Consider the following 17,958-nt stretch of genomic DNA (forward strand, 5'->3'; position numbering starts at 1 on the left):
CTGTAGTAACTGTGAGACTATATGAGATACATTTCAGTATTCCCAGGACCCAGTGAGGCATGGGGTGCAGAGTAAGGTGTATGGTAAATGTTTTCTGGACTCAGTTGCCTGAGACACCCTGACTACATGATTAGATTGGCAGTCTTCCCTCTATGTGGTTTTCTCAGATATAATGACATCGCAGAGGAGCATCCAAGTGCCCGGATGTCATGTTGTGTGGACTGAATGTTTGTGACTCTCTCACCCCTAATTTCATATATTTAAGGTTAACCCCTAAAGTGGTGGTTATAAAGCCTGTCTTAAGCCACAAAGTCAGCCTATAGGTAAATTTTTAACATTGTCTCCTCAAATTGGAACAGACCAGTTGAACTCAGCCAACTGCAACAAGGACTTCAGACTGCTGCCTTTGAGCTGCTGTAACTCAATATGCAAGTAAGAAAATCACATGTGAACGAAACGCTCTGGGAATTTTTGAAACTTGACTATACATAAGGCCGTGAGAACACTTCACAAGATTTTATACCAGTTCCTTATGCTAAAGATGTCCATATGGACTCAAATTGTCTTGACCTTTGTTCATCTGCTATTTCCCAAGTGGAGTTCTCAAAAAGCATGGTGCTGACCCTTTGCTTGAAATGTGCCCAGCAGCTCAGATTGCTCAACAGAAATACAAAGGCACTTAGGACTCAATCATTCTCCAAACAACCAGTTTCCTAACTGGTTGCTGAGCCTGTTTCCATTTATCCTGGGAAGATGAAACTGTGGCTTGACCCTTTGCACAGGACACTGTTGACTTGTTATGGAGAAAAAGACACTGAGAGCGATAACCAAAAAGAGGTATTTTCATTTATGTGCCATTGGCACCTTCATAAGTGTGGTCACATTGTTTGAGAAATGATGCCAAAGGGAACCATATTCTTTCAACATGTATTTACTGAGCACTTTGATGTCTTGGAAACTATTCAAGGCATTAAGGAAAGAAAACTGAAATAAGATAAACTGCTTGTCCCTGTGACACTTACATTCTAATGGAGCAAACAAAAGTCGGTATCTGTATCTATACCTACACTTAAACCTATATATCTATATCTATCTGTGTATCTTCTCTACTTTATGTTTGTGTGTACACTTTACACATAGCAACAAGGCTTATGGGGTCCAATAAAGCAGGATAGGGACTAGTGGAAGAGTGAGTCTCATCTTGCTCTTTTCTTCTTCCTCCCATCTTTCTCTTTCTCAGTTATATTAGCTGAATAGTTTATGAATCTATTTTTAAACATTTTACTGAAGAATACAGAAAAGACACAGAGATGAACTTCTGGATGGATTTTCATTCAGTGTCTGCACACTCAGACACTAAATATAACAGAAGCTCTCACACTCTCTTACTTAAGCACCTCCCTGTAGTAACTAATAACTTAGTTAATTTGGACAGTTTTTGTTCTTTATATAAATGGAATTATAAAGTATGTGCTCTTTACTTTCTGCTTTTTCTTGCATAATTCAACATGATATTTGTGAGACTCATCTGTATTGTGTGCAGGTGTGCATCATTTATTCTCATTGCTTATGGTTCTCTATTGTGAGAAAATACCACAATTTCTTAATTTCTTCTATTACTAATGGGCATTTGGACAGTTTCCAGTATTGGGGTATTATAAATAGGGATGCTATGAATGTTTTAGAATATGAAATTTGATGAATATATGTATGTATTTTTGTCGAGCATGTGCCTAGGAATGGAATCGCTCAGTCATTCAATAGATGCATAATAAGGTGGAGTAGATATTACCAAAGGATTATTCAATATTGGTTTATAATACTTATTTTTATGATAATAAAAGTCATGCATATTAATTGTTGGGAATTTTGAAAACAGAGTAAAGTAAAGCAAACTAAAACTACATATTAGACCTTATTATTAGAGAATTGAGATCTTGCTATATATTCTTCTGTTTTCAGTCTACGTTGCAGCATTTTAGATATTTTTAAATGTGTTTCAAAACCAACATTTAAATGACAGCATTCGGATGTGTCAAAATAAATTTAGTTATTTAAATTGTTTTTACTCTTTTATTATTGTAAACAGTGCTTCAATAAACATTACTACATAATTTTTATGCACACTGTTGATTATTTCCTCAGAATGTATTTTGAAAAACAGAATTTTTGAATACAAGGAATTATTACATTTAAGTTCTGGTTTTATATTGCCTATTTATCTCAAAAAATTGAAAACAACTAATTTACGGTCCTACTAGAATTTGGCTGATTCATTTTGCTGACAACTTAAGGTTATAATAGTGTATTAATTAGCATTTACATGATAGCTATTAAGATTAAATATTTACATGTTTATTGGATATTTGCATCTTTGGTAACTTGTAAGTGGAATGGCAATTGGATGTGTGATCCTCTCCCATTGTTCTTATACCCATATAAAAAGAAGTAGAAGTGACCTAAAGGACTGCCTCTTCCAGTGTCTTCAATGTATAGGTGGGAAAATTGAAGCATGGAGGACACAAGAGACTCATTAAAGATCATGAGCCTAGATTGGTATCAGAAAATTAGAACTCAGATTTTCTTCCACTCATTTCCTTAAAGCCTCTTGGAGGACAATTATACCCTCTTTCTATGATTTTTTTTGTGTGTTGTGTGCACATAGATGCACATATTGCATCTCTCATTTTTTTTTTGTCAATCATGCTCAGTTCGTGGAGTGCTCTGGCAGTAAGAGGTCCCTGAACACCAGTACCTGGGAGCCCCTGCTGAATACCTTGCTTGTTCCTCTTTGGAGTCTAATACAGAGAGGTCTCTGGCTTGGGTCTGACTTCTTAGATTGCTAGTTAAACCCCACGGCAAACATGTTTGTCTCCTTACATCTATTTTAGATCTCTTCTGCAACTCTGGCGCCTGAGTTGATTTCCTCCATGACTCCTCTCTGTGTCAGATTCATATGTAGAGGTAGAGCCTAAATGAGCTCCTGGAGCCCTTCCAGAGCCTTTGTGGGAAAGCTGGAGTGTGACTGGTGCCAAATAGGCCTGTGTGCAGGTTGGACAGGATCCAGAGATCAAAAGATGTCTGAATTCCTCTGAGCGCATCCTTTCAGAGGACATTTCCCAAAGCAAGACTGGCCTCTAAGGATGACATTTCATTAGAGCTCAGTTTCTTGGCAATGTTCTTTGTAAACCTACAAGAAAGTTTACTTCAAAACTGAAAATCTGGAATATATCTCTCATCATAAAATCAGACTTGCAGAAAATTTCAAAGTGGCATGAGAAATCGAGGTGTAGGGTTTATTATCAAACTGATCCACACCTCATGGTTGGCTGTTTATGACACTGAGATGGATTCACCCTCCTGCCCAGCTTGAAAGCATCTGGCCTCAGGGGGTGAATTAGGAACTGTTAGGTAATTCAAGAAGAAATCTTGCAGGGATTTCTGAATTATAATAACTACATGATTCTTAAATAAACATTAAACAGTTCATATATTAACCATTTTCTGATTGCAAAAATAAACATATAAAGCTTGTATTTTGCACAAATTTACAAACATTCCAAGGTTAGAGTGCATAATATGTGACTAGCATTAATTTTTCATGTCCAGCTTCAAGAAACTAGAAAGTATAGATAAGCCACAGAACACTGGCTAATGTCTAGATTAAAACAATCTGGAAGTCACTAATTGTTTTTCCATTTATAATTCAGGTAAAATACAAGGTTTTTTTTTTAACAGTAAGTTTATTGCTTTTAGATTCTGTATCTATTAATAAAATAATTTCAAAGCTACTTTAGGAATTGTTCAAATCATGTCTTCTATTTAATCAAGAGAACAAAGCTAAGCCAATACTTCTAAATGCAAAAATAATATTAATCAAAGGAAAAGTATGATTTAAACCATCTGCCACTGGAATTGAGTAATGAAAAAGAAAATGTTCTCATGTCTTCACTGTTCTTCCCTGTAGTGAAAATAGCCCGTGCTTTGTTTTTAGACTTTACCAAGAGAGATGCAGCAGAAAATAAATCACAGCTAAAGAGTCTCCTTCTTCCAACTGCCTACATAGTCCGTATTGATCACTAGTGAAATAGCTGTGTTTCATGCTGACTTATTCACATAGCACCCGTGTTCACTGGAACAGTTCCCTTGATTCCCAGAGCTTCTCTATGGGAACTTGGGAAAGGATCTCTGGCTGAACACATTGTGCCTTATCCCCTCTACACCACTTACTGACTGGTGCCTGTTTACAAGAGTAGTCTAGATATTAGACTTATAAAAATGGGGACATTGAGGCCCTGATTCAGTAAAAATATCGGAATGTGTTTTGGAACAATGAGTAACCAGCAATTAGACCTAGAATTGTGTGATTACTGCATCTCAATTCAACATAGTAAAAATATATGAGCATGCATAGTTCAGCATTCAAAGCTGACTGTGGGGTCTTATCTTTGTCTCTTTGTATCTTTTGTTCTAGTTTTTGATGCCGTGAGTTCTTTTCTTCCATCTTTATTAAGATATGATTGACAAATAAAAATTGTACATAATTAGGTTATACAATGTGATTTTTAAAAGATGTACAGCCTGATAATTTGATACACATATACTTTGTGAAATGACCACAACTATTAAGTTAATTAACACATTTATTACTTCACATAATTACTCTATTTTTGTGGCGGGAACACTTAAGATCTACTCTCAACACATTTAACTATACAATGCAGTATTATTAACTATAATCGCCATGCTATACATTAGATCTCCCCAAATTAGTCAATATATAACTGGAAGTTTGTACCCTTTGGCCAACATCTCCCCATTTCTACCTTCCCCAAGCCCTGGGAAACCATCATTCTACTCTCTGGTTCTCTGAGTTTGACTTTTTAAGATACCACATATAAATTAGATCTTATAGTATGAAAATGGGCATCCTTGTTTTGTTCTTGACCTTAGAGAAAAAGCTTTTTTAAAGCTTGCCATCATTTTGTATGATGTTAGCTGTAGGCTTGTCATATATGGCTTTTATTGTATTGACGTACATTTTTTTATACCTAATTTCTTGAGAATTTTTATCAGGAAAGAATGTTGAGTTTAAATTTTTTTTTTTGCATTTATTGAGGTGATCATATGTTTTTATTGTTCATTCTATTAATATGGTGTATCACATTTATTGATTTGCATATGTGAAAACATCCTTGCATCCCAGAGATCAAACTCACTTGATCATGGCCTTTTAAATGTGTTGTTGAATTTGTTTTGCTAGTATTTTACCGAAGATTTTTGCATTTCTGTACATCAGGGATATTGGGCAGTAATTTTGTTTTCTTTGTCTGGTTTCAGTATCAAGGTAATCTTGGCTTTATAAAATAAGTTTGGAAGTGTTCCCTCATTATTAAAGGAAGGATTTAGAAAAATTTCAGAGAACAGTAGGAATTTCCATGCTGCAGAATGAACAAGAGATAAGCATGAGAACAGAATATCTCTTCTTTACTGGCCTTATGGCCAACAGCACATTACTGAAGCCCTCTGAGACTCAGCAACTAATTCAGTGAAATTGGAACCATAACATATTCCTTACTTTGAAAAGAGGGACTAATAGAGATCGTGAGTGAAGATACAGTCTATGAAATAGATCAATAAAACAAAACAGAGAACTCACACAAATATACCCAACTGATTTTGGACCAAGGTGAAAAAGCAATTCACAATAGAGGAAGGAGAGACTCTTCAATAAATGAATACATTGTATGGGAGCAATTGGAGATCCACAGGTTTAAACAAAATTAACTTGGCCTCAATCTCATACCTTGTTGAAAAATTAATTCAAAATGCATCACAAATTTATATGTAAAGTGCTTTAATAAAGTTTTAATAGTAATAGTCACAAACCAATGTCTTTCATTGGGTGAATGAACACAGGGCTAGTGAAGAATTTTCAGATTTAACAGCATAAGCATAATTTACAAATGAAAATATTGGTGAACTAGATTTCATCAAAACTAAAATCTTTTGCTCTGTGACTCTGTTAAGAGGATGGAAAGATAAGCTGCAAATTGGGAGAAAGTATTCAAAAACACATATTCAACAAAGACATATCTGGAATGTATAAAGCAGTCAAAAATCCAGCAGTAAAAATTTTAAAAGATCAAATTAGAACATAGGCAAAAGATGTAAATAGACATTTCACTGCAAAAAATATACAGATGGCAAATAAGCACATGAAATAATATTTAACATCATTAGCCATTGGAGAAATGCATGTTAAAATCAGAATGAAATATCACTACACGACTATCAGAATGGCTAAAATAAAAAAGTGAGAATGAAAAATGCTAGTGAGAACGTGAAGAAACTGGATCCCTCACACATCGCTGGTGGAAATATAAAATGATATAGTCACTCTAGAGAAAAAAAATATGAACATTTATAGCAAAAGTAAAAAATGCACATGACCTAGCAATTCCTTTTAGGCATTTATCCCAAAGAAATGAAAACAGATTCAAATGAAAATCTGTCCATGAATATTCTTAGAAACTTTGTTAGTAATAGCTCAAACTAAAAATAACCCAAATGTCCTTCAATGGATGAATAGTTAAACAAACTGGGATACATCCATATTATGAGGGGAAAAGCAATAAAAAGGACAGAACTATTGATATACACAACTTGGATGGATTTTAAGTGACAAAAGACAACCATAGGTCACATACTGTATGGTCTTATTTACATAGCACTTTTGAAATATTGTATTATTTCTTGAAATGCTATATTGAAGACTATAGTTATGGAGAACAGATTAGTGGTTGTTAGGTGCTGAGTGGAGAAGGGGAAGGTGTCTGTGGCTATAAAGGATAGTATCAAGGGACTTTGAGATGGAACTGTTTGTTATCATGACTGTGGTGGTAGTAGAACTACTACTACTACCACCAGTATACACATACACACACACCACACACACACACACGAACTGGTGAAATCTATATTAGGTTGACAGATTGTAACAATGTTAGTTTCCTAATTATGATATTGTACTGTATTATCAAGATATTACCATTGTGAGAAACTGGGTAAAGTGTACATAGGATCTCTCTGTATTATTTCTTATAACTTCATGGGAATCTATAATTATCCCCAAGTAAAAAGTTTTAGAAAATGCAAAATAATGATGGAAAATAAAGTAAATTAACTGCAAGATAACAGAGCGAAAAAGACAGGTAATGTGAGACAGAGAAAATATCTGAACAACAGTCACATATAGAGAGTTGAGGAAACACTTGGTCGCTAATATTGCTTGAAGATATACTCCAGCAATACTGGTAACCAGAAACAAATAAACAAACAAAAACAAATAAAATAAGTGGGATCCTGAAAAGAGTGGCTGGAGTCCCAGTGACAGAGTAAATGAAAGTCTTAGGAAGACAACTCTGGAGCTTACCAAGAAAAAAAAAACTTTGAGATAATGGGACTAAATCAGAAAACACCAGGAAGATGTCTCTGGGGGAAAAATAGAGTATTTAATATCATAGCTATTATAATTGAGGATTTGGTGAACTTTAAGATATGTTGAAGGCATATTATTCTTCTTACAAAAGAAATAAGGAAGACAATTAGAAACTCCTAGAAAAACAAAAAGTTCTGAGAACTATGGCTCAAATGTGAAACAAAGTCAAATGTGCCAGATTTTAAGCAATTGATGCAGAAAAAGCAAACCAAATATATTTTATTTAAATGCTTTGAAAATTTGTTGCCCAGGGATCATATCATGAGACCATATAGAGATACAATTTTTTCAGTACACTTTACCATGAAATGGACAATATTTTTAGTAATAACAATGTTAGTATCATTCCTTAACTTTTACTTTTGAATTCAACAATAGAAAAAATATGAAAGACATAATTATGATTATAAAACATTCTAAAATTGTTAAAACATTGACAATATTAAAATAAAACTGAAGGTAGGTAGAGCATAGAAATGCGGGAGCGGGAGCGGGAGCGGGAGCGGGAGCGGGAGCGGGAGCGGGAGCGGGAGCGGGAGCGACCGAAACTACCATTTTAATATTTTATTAGAAAAACCCAGAATAAGCAATAGAAATACTCATGTCATTTAAATTAACAAATAAAGAGACAGACCAACAAAGACAGGTGAATGGTTTTAAGTCCATACTTTGGTGCCAGCTAGACTGGGTTCAAATTCTATTTCTGGCATTAGTTGTTTCATTACCTTGAGAAAATTAGTTAAACTTTTTGTACCTTCTCTTCCTCATCTGTAAGATGTAATTAAAGATAGTGTCTAGCTATCTTTACAAGGATGTTACAAAGATGGAATGAGTTAGTGTTTGTAAAGGGCTTAGACAGTGCTTGGCAATAGGAAGTACAACTTAAATACTTCTTGATAAATAAACCACAAAGTTCTGGAAAAGGCTGATGGGAGCAGAGGTTAGCAGTGGTGCATTAGGGGACCTGAGACATCACATTCATCACATTCATTGTGAACATTAGCCTAGCCTTGAAAAATAAGGAATGAAAATATTTTTATGTTTTAAAATTTGTGAAGAAATAAATAAAAACCAGAAAATATTAAAGAGAATAGCTTTAGGAACAAGGATTGGGCATGGTAAGGGATGAAATGTGACACTGTCTCTTTTTTAATTGAAAAAATTCTTCTGCTTGTCTCTCTCTCTCTCTCTCTCACACACACACACACACACACACACACACATGCACCACACACACACACACACACACACACTGTCAAGCATAAAACAAAGGTGAGGGTGAAGGCCTGACAGATTTAACTGGTAAAGGAACAATGAATCTTTTCTAGATAAAGATAGTTTATTACCCACATAAACAGCAGAAAGATCAACTAGTGGTGCCAGCTCCCAGTGTATCTTATCCAGGGTGGGTGACCCCCAAACAAGAGTGACCATATGACTGTAGTATGAGTGATAGGACTTCCTTTACTGAGAAGCCAATTCTTGCCTGTGGTAAAGGGGTTTTATAGTCTGTAGCTGTATCCTGAGGGGTGAGGCTGAAGGTTTCCAACATCATCAGTTCTTGGGAGAAGATGAGAAACAGTTTCATGACAGCCTCCCCAGGGAGGCTGGGAGGCAAGAGGGAGATGGCCTCCCAGAAGCTCCTCACAGGCCTCCCATGCTCTTGTGGTTTGGGACCATCACAGGCATTCAGCCAGGACTTAGGTCAGTAATTCAAGCTTCACCTGAGTGTGTGGCCTATCTGGATACATGCAAGATTGCCATGACCATGATATATGCACATGCATACGTGTGTATAAATGTATACAATATGTGTGTTTTTATGAAAGAAAATGTTCATTTCATGAGAAAGTGTCCTTCTACATGTATATGTCTATGTATGTGTATGGTACATGGTAGTATTGTAATAGAACATAGTACACAGTAGAAGAGGCATTCAGATCTAGGCTGAGTCACTTAGGTATGTAGGAGCAGGGCCAGATCACCCTCAGCAGGCAGGCAGAGGAACCTGGGATGACAAGTGTTTGAGAAAGAGAAGCAATTATATCCTCACATCTAAAAATCATCCTTGGGGCTGAAATTTACACAAAAGTTCAGGGAAAAGTAGAGCTATAGGATGGTTTGAAAATGAATAATGGAAATGACTAAGCTAATCTGAAAATAAATCATGAAAGTGACTTAGCTAATCTGGTACATTTAAAAACTACAAATTCTCCTTTGAAAGGGTCACTGAACATGATAACAGTGAAAGCAATGGGGCAAAAGTCAGCAGGGAGGCCATTGGATAACTTAGTATTATTTCAAATCTTCAAGATAAAATGATTGTCCATAGAACAAAAGTTGGCAGGAGTTAACACCCTTTAAGAGAAAAGGAGTGATTAAATATCAAAAGAAAACTCTCCGAGCCTGAGTTTTCTATCTAATTCCCTGCTTATGTCACAGGTTGTTATGGAGAAGAAATGAGAGAGTGAGACAATTCAATGTTCACCTGCCCTGTGCCACCTGTCCACATCTCACGTGGATAGATCATGATCCAGAAGTGTCTGAGCGGAAAGAGAGAGAGTGACTCAGAGCATGGGACAGACCTTGTAAGAGCACTTGTTGAGAGAGTACTGAAAAATGGATGTACAAATGATATTAAAAACTATCAAAATGAGTTAATTCAAGAGTTTGGAAGCTTTTTTACTCTTGAGTAATTCTTTTCAATAAAGAAATTATGATCAGCTTTATCTCTTCATGAAGAGCCATGCTGAAGTTAAGGCTGTTCCCCTAGTCAACTGTGGGAACTTACACATGTGTTTTACTTCTTAATTTTAATTTCCTCAAATGTAAAATGTACTTGATGACATAGTCTTTGCAGAGTTTTGAGAATTAAATGAGAATGGATTTAAATGCTTGGCACGATGCTTAGCGCTTAGCAGACCATAAATAGCTCTATTAGAAGTACTATTTTTTATATCATGGCTTCAGTAAAGATAGTAATTGGTATGTGTAATTATCATGGGCTGAACTGAACAAACTATTTTATTGCTACAAATAACATATGTACAGTATTTTCTCTTCATCAGAGTGTGTCCTCATTCTGTTAGTCCCTCTTTTCAAGGCTAGGAAAATGTATGGCTCTGATTTCCCTGATGCAGACAATGAGCCTCAGATATTTCAGTGACGTGCCCTTGGCTTATGGTCAATAAAAGGGAGAAATTCTGTTCCTTAGTCTTATGGCCATTCTGCAACATGCAAATATATTCCATCTTTTGGTATTTCACTGAATCCTTCACTGTTAAATACTTGCTTTTCTTAGTTCTATGATGAAAGAAACTCACTTCAAATTTTTTTTCTTTTTATCATAGAATATCAGACTTAGATGATACCTTAGAGGCCAACTTCCAAACACTTTAACATATCAGACTAGAAACAGGTTTTTCCAAGAAGGAGAGATTCAAAGCCTCAAGCTAGTAAATATTGATAGCAGAATCCAGGTGGTCCACATTTTATAGAAATGCCTTTTTAATGTACCTCGTAGCTTCTCAGTAAGACCCATTAATTTGTTTTTGTGTTTGTATGTGAGTGTATTTTGCACACTATAAGTGTAATTATGTGATGCTGACACATAACTCTCTCTTGTCAGAATGAACAAGGGTCTCCTTAATGTGCATATCTATTATATTTAGCATCTCTGAGAGAGTGGGTATTTGCCATGCTGTAATATACTCACCAATATAGGCAAGCTCTTATGATAAAATGTATAATATAGCCAGAGTTTCTGCAGCCATTTAGACTTTCAAGCTTATTACAAAGATGCAGGAGGAATTTTTTGTGGATTCCTGCCAATTGGCACAGGACTGCAGGAGTTTGTATAATACAGATACCCCAAACCCTAAATGTTGCTTCTCAGGGGAGCTGGAAGTATATTGGTTAAGTGAGAATTTTACTCCAATCACGTTAAACAAATAGTGACAACATCAGCCCATCAACAGAACTCATCAGCCTCATGAGAAATAAAACAGTGTCTAATTCACAAATCTAAATAACTGTGGCTATGGCTGGGCAGATTGTGTAAACAATTACTAAAACCTCTCTCCTCCATGAAATATTCACCTTTTGTCTGCTGCCCAAACCAATAAACCACTACCTTAGCTGAGTCATCTAAACATTTCCTTTGACAGCAGCAGCTTTCAACTCCAACTGCAAGGCCAAGTTACATGACAAATATACCACTGGACCTGTATTTGGATATGAGTGATATTTTACCAGCCCATTAAATCACATATACTGCTGAATGAAGTGTCAATAGTCCTTAGAAAACACATTGAAAAGAATAATGAATCATTTTCCATGCCTCTGAAACATGTAGATGGATTTTGTTGAAAAGACAGTGCTATAAGGCCATGAAATAAGCCTTTGTTTCCCCTCTATGACTGCCCTTTCCATATGTGTGTACGCACAGACACATACCATCTTATCTTTAAATTGTGTGTTGGAGATGGGGTTAAATCCCATAGAATCTATCTCACAGATGATTTTGTGGCCTGCTTGATGGCCTTCTTTTTCTCTTGAGGTCCCTACACTAAAAATGGTCTGTAATTTATAGACCGTAAATTACCTATAGTTTGTACGATGTTTCCCATATTCTCTCAGCAATGTCTCTATACAAGTTTGACAGATTTTCAAATTAATTCTCTGTGGATGTGGCACATCCACATTTCAGTTTGATTACACTTGTCATGAACAATATAAAGAGTGTCAAGTACAAACTCTCATAGTTAGCACAACTAGGACTGGCTAGTCAGAACACATTGGTAATGCAGGAATCTTAAAAATTGCAGACATTAACCTTAACCATTTTATTTCAACTTTAAATACGTAAATGATACTAAGTTGTGTTTTATCACCTTTCTTACATAAACCATATCTATAATTATTTGCAGATATTTAAGTTTGCTTCTGTAAAGCAAACTAAGTATAGAATTTCTTTAGACTTTTTAGATAAAAATTCCAGTACTTTACAATTGTTTCTTTCATTTCCAATTTGAGAACAAATTTTTAGTGACTTTATGGGAGTTCTTCAAACCCAGTTAATATCCAGTTAATTTTATTATATTTAGCAGCTCTCTCTTCATATTCATACATCAGTTTCATAATACTTGATAATAACATATATTAGTGATATAAACAGTTTTAGAAAGTATAGAAATTTTTATTTAGGCTAAAGTATAGTTTTCTAGTCCCAAGCTTTCTGCACAGTCATATATGTCAGTCAATGTGTTTAAAGATGGAAGGGAAAGCATTGGTTAATTCAGCAAGTTGAATTAAGGATGTATAAGGTAGCTTCTGTTGTTATTTCTTGTTTTTCTTTTCTAAAAAAGTGGATGAGTTACTTTTCTCTATATACACTTTTAAAAAATAGTAAATTTTATGTTTTAGGTTCACAGCATAACTGAGCATAAAGCACTGAGAGTTCTCAAATAAATTCTCAAGCACTTCACTTTCTGTGTTTTATTTATTTATTTATTTATTTATTTATGATTAATTAATTAATTAACTTTTATTATGGTGACATTGGTTAACAAAATCCAGTGAGTTTCAGGTGTACATTTCAATTATAAAGCATTGTGCATTTGTGCATTCACCGCCCGTAGTTAGATTTCCTTCTGTCACCATATATTTGAATGCATTGTGCATTCACTGCCCATAGTTAGATTTCCTTCTGTCACCATATATTTGAACCCTTTTACCCTGTCTACCTTACGCCTCCTTCTGGTAACTACATGGACAATTATCCATGTCCAAGAATCTCTGTTTGTCCTGTTTGTTTGTTGCTTTTAGGTTTATATCCCACATATAATGATATCATGTGGTTTTCAACTTTTTCTGCCTGGCTAATTTCACTTAGTATGATTATCTTGACGTCCATTCATGCTGAATAAAGAAACTGTGGTACATATATACAATGGAATATTACTTAGTCATAAGAAGAGATAAAGTCCATAGTTTAAATTGGGGTTTGCTCTTGATATTGTATGCTTTATGGGTTTTGACAAATGTATAAAGAAGCTTCTACCCTTATAAAAATATAGTTTCACTCTCCTAAAATCCACTATGTATTGGAAGACTAACACTCTTTTCAGTAGAGATGGATTAAGCAGACAGAAAAGCAGTAAAGGTATGTGTATGTTTTATGCCCTTGAATTGGCTCTGACTCCTAGAGATCTTATGAATGAGTGAGGTCTGCAATGTCCTGACTCCAACAGCTCTGCTCAGCTCTTGTAGACTCATGACTATGGTGTCTTTTATGGAGTCAGTCCATCTCATATTTGGTCTTCCTCTTTTCCTACTGCCTTCTATTTTTCCCAGCATTATCGTCTTTCCCAAAAAATACTGCCTTCACAGAATATACCCAATAAAGAACAACTTCAGCATTGTCATTTTTGTATTCAGCAGTGTTACAGGCTTAATTTGCTCTAGTAAGTAATTTACCTAGTAAGAATAAAGTTTACCTGAATATCAAAATCAATCAACTTGATCTACTTTTAATTTATAGAATCATTTAAAAACATCAGAACACATAACCTTCTTGAGCTCATATAGAACATTCACCAAGATAGGTCTTATTCTGCGTTGTGTCATAAAATGCATGTTCAAATGTTTAAAAACAGAAATCATACAAAGTATGTACCCAGGTCACAACAGAATTAATTTAGAAATCAATAACAGAAAGATAGCTAGAAAATCCTCAAATATTTCTAAATAATACATGGGTAAAAGAAAAAAATCTTAAAAGAAATTTAAAAATATTTTGAACTAAATAAAAATAAAACTACAACTTATCAAAATGTATGTAATGCAGCTAAAGTTGTGTTTATAGGGGAATATATAGTATTAATGGTGTACCTTAAAAGAAAGGAAAGATTTAAAATTAATAACCTAAGCTTCCATTTTAAGAAACTATAGAACTGTTCCTGTGACATTAAAAGAATAATAAAAGAATACTATATACAACCTTGTGTCCTTAAATTGGATAACTTAGATGAAATGGACTCATTCCTTAAAAAAGCACTACCTACCAAAATTCACTTAAGGGGAAATAGGTAACTTGGATGTCTCTATATCTATTTAAAATATCATATTTATCATTAAAAACCTTTCACCATAAAGCACAATCCCAGATGGTTTCCAATTCTTCACAATTTCTTCCTGAAAATGAGCCCTCCCTAATTAATTTTATGAGCATTGCCATAATATAAAAGAAGTTAAGATATTACAAGATATGACAATTACAGACAAATATCTCTCATTAACAGGAATGCAAAATTCTTCAACAAAGTATTAGCATTTGAATACAACAATGTATAAAAATGTATATGTAACAAACAAATGGGATTTAGTCTAGATTTAAAAAGCTGGTTCAGTCTTCAAAGTTCTTTCACAGTAATCCACCACATCAAGAGCCGAAGGAAAAAATTATGTAGTTATATTAACTCAGGAAAAGCATGTAACAAAATCCCATACTCATTTATGATAAAAAAAATCTTGACTAGCAACAAACAATAGGAATATGAATTTTAAAAATCAATACAATAGCACAAAAGTTTTAGAGTTGAAGTATAAATCTCAGCCAAGCTTGCTGTGTAGTTATAGTAATCAAGGTAATGGTATTGGCAGAGGAATGGGCACATAGATCAATAGAACAGAATACAGATCCCAGAAATAGGTCTATGTAAATATGCCCAATTGATTTTTGATGAATATTAAAAATCAATTCAATGCACAAATAATAACTTTTCAATAAAAAATGCTGAAATAATTGGACTTTTATAGGTAAATAAAATTAATCTTGAGCTAATCTTCACCTCTTTTATAAAAATTAACTCAAAATATATCATAAAATTAAATAAAAAATGTGAAACTATGAAATTTTTAAAATTAAGTGCAGAAGAAAATATTTGGGATTTTGGGATAGGAAATGAGTTACTAGACTTGACATCAGAAGCACAATCCATGAAAAAAAAAGTTGAAAATTTGACCTTATCAAAATGAAAAATTGTGTCTTACAAAAATTTAGTGATAAGGTGTAAAGACTAGCTATCAAATGTAAGAAAACTTGCTAACAACATATCTGTCAAAGGATTATTATCTAGAATATATAAAGAACTCTTAAACAGTAAAAAAAAAAATCAAAGAATCTAATTAGAAAAAATGGATTTCATGAAAGAATCTTATATATACAGATGACAAATAAGCATATAAAAAAGATTGAACATACTCGGCCATCAGGAATATGCAAATTATAACCACAATAAAATATCACTACCCACTTACAGAATAGCTAAAATAAAAATAGTGACCACACCAAATTGTAGCAAAGATAAGGAGAATCTGTATCCACCTTAACAATGTAAAATGGTTTGGAAAACAGCTTCTCAGTTTTTTATAATATTAAACATGCGATTACCATATAACCGAGCAACAATTTTCTCTTGGACATTTACTTTAGGGAAATGAAAATTTATGTTCTCACAAAAATACTCTATAGGAATAGTCATAGCAGCTTTATAATATCTCAAAACTAGAAACAACCTAGATGTCTTTCAATCGGCAAATGGTTAAACAAATTGGTACATCCTTACCATAGACTTCTACTCAATAATAAGAGAGAATAATGAGAATTATAAAAGACCAAAACATTTTTTTGCAAACTTTCCTTTTTAAAATAAATTATTTTCTTTTAATTACAAATACTGTGTAAGGCAGTGCCTTCTTTTGCAAAACCAATAAATACAAGAACAAATTTAAAACATATGTGATTTGTCCAAAATATTTGTAAAAAACAAAACAAAACAAAACAAACCTTTTTTTTTTTTCAGTATTGAAAAAATAAATACTCCCTAACCTTTCAAAGATTAAATTTGAAGGTATGACTCAACTGAGGTGATGAGGGACAAAGAGAGAGACAGGGATAGAGTGGGGGTTGGGGGGAGTCATAACTGCTTTAAATAGCTTCTGATAATTTTTCTGATGTACCATTTCTTCTGAAACTCATATCTTCACAAAATAGCTGAATTTAAAATATTTCTAATAAGCTAATTAATGGAGGAAAAGAAAATATACATTGAATACATATGTATAAACATCACTATAAATAATTGTGCATATCAAAAGAACATTAACTTTAAAAAGGGACAGAAAAGTGAGGAAAACCTGAATTACTGAGAAGTCTAATTTATAAAAATTAGCAAATAAATACAAAATATACACACATTGCAGCACTATGTATTGACTCACAAGGTGGAAAAGCAGCAAGCAGTCTAAGACCATTTAACATGGCTTATCAATTAAAGGAAAAAATAACCTGAACACACACAAGACGTTGATACATGCTACGACTTAAATGAATCTCCAGGAAATTATACTGAATAGAAAAGCTGATTCCAAAGATTACATACTGTATAATTCTATTTATGTAACATTTTGAAATGACACAATTATAGAAACAGAGAACAAACTGGTAGTTGTCAAAAGTTCAGGATGGGAAAGGAGAGCTCAGAAGGGAGACTGATGTAGTTATAAAAAGCACAAGAGGATCCTTGTAGAGATATAGTGTTTTAGATGTAAACTATTGTAGGTACACAAACCTACACTTGTGGTAAAATTGCACAGAACTCAATATACACACACATGAATGGAGAAATGAATGTAAGTGAAACTGGAGAATTCTGAATAAGATTGATAGATTTCATCAATGTCAATATTCTGGTTGTCATATTGTACAATGGAATAAAGGGTACCCAGGACTTCTTTGTCTTATTTTTTACAACTGCATGTGAATCTATAATTCTTTCAAAATAAGAAGTTCATTAAAATTATTTTGAGCTTTGTTCTGCGATGCAGTTAAATTATGTGGAAACAGTTTGATCCTTTAGAGATTTCTTTTAAGTTTTGTTGAGTCTTTAGTCTCACTACTTCTGAATATTATACCTGATGTCCTGGGGAATTACATGGTTGCTCCACTTTGACCTGTGGAAACATGAAATATTCTGAGCCCTGGGTAAGTTCTGGATGTTGTTCTGCCTGCTCCCCAGATGGTTTTAGCCCTGGTTTCTTTTATCATACATATGTGGTTATTATCTTCAGCTGAAGACTCGAGGGTTTCTCTGAAGATATCTGGGGCCCTCTCTGTGAAGCACTTTCCTCTCTAGTCCTCTCCCCTGCAAACTCAAGTTGCCTTGGCCAGCACAGCTTCCAGCTCTGTCTCCTAAACTCATGTAGACTACTATGCTCCTCCTGGGCTTCTCCTTTCTATTTTTCAGCTTTAAAACTGTAGCATCTTTAAACTATTTGGCACCTGGGGCAATAGTAGACTCAGAGCCTTTGTTCTAGGATGTTTGTTGTCTAGTGTCTGAACATTGTCATTTTACATAATTTGTCTTTTAAAAAACTGTTTTAATGCAGAGGTTAAA

The sequence above is a fragment of the Pteropus medius genome, unplaced genomic scaffold, assembly GCF_902729225.1.
Source record: "Pteropus medius unplaced genomic scaffold, Ma_sr-lr_union100, whole genome shotgun sequence".
Classification (NCBI taxonomy): domain Eukaryota; kingdom Metazoa; phylum Chordata; class Mammalia; order Chiroptera; family Pteropodidae; genus Pteropus; species Pteropus medius.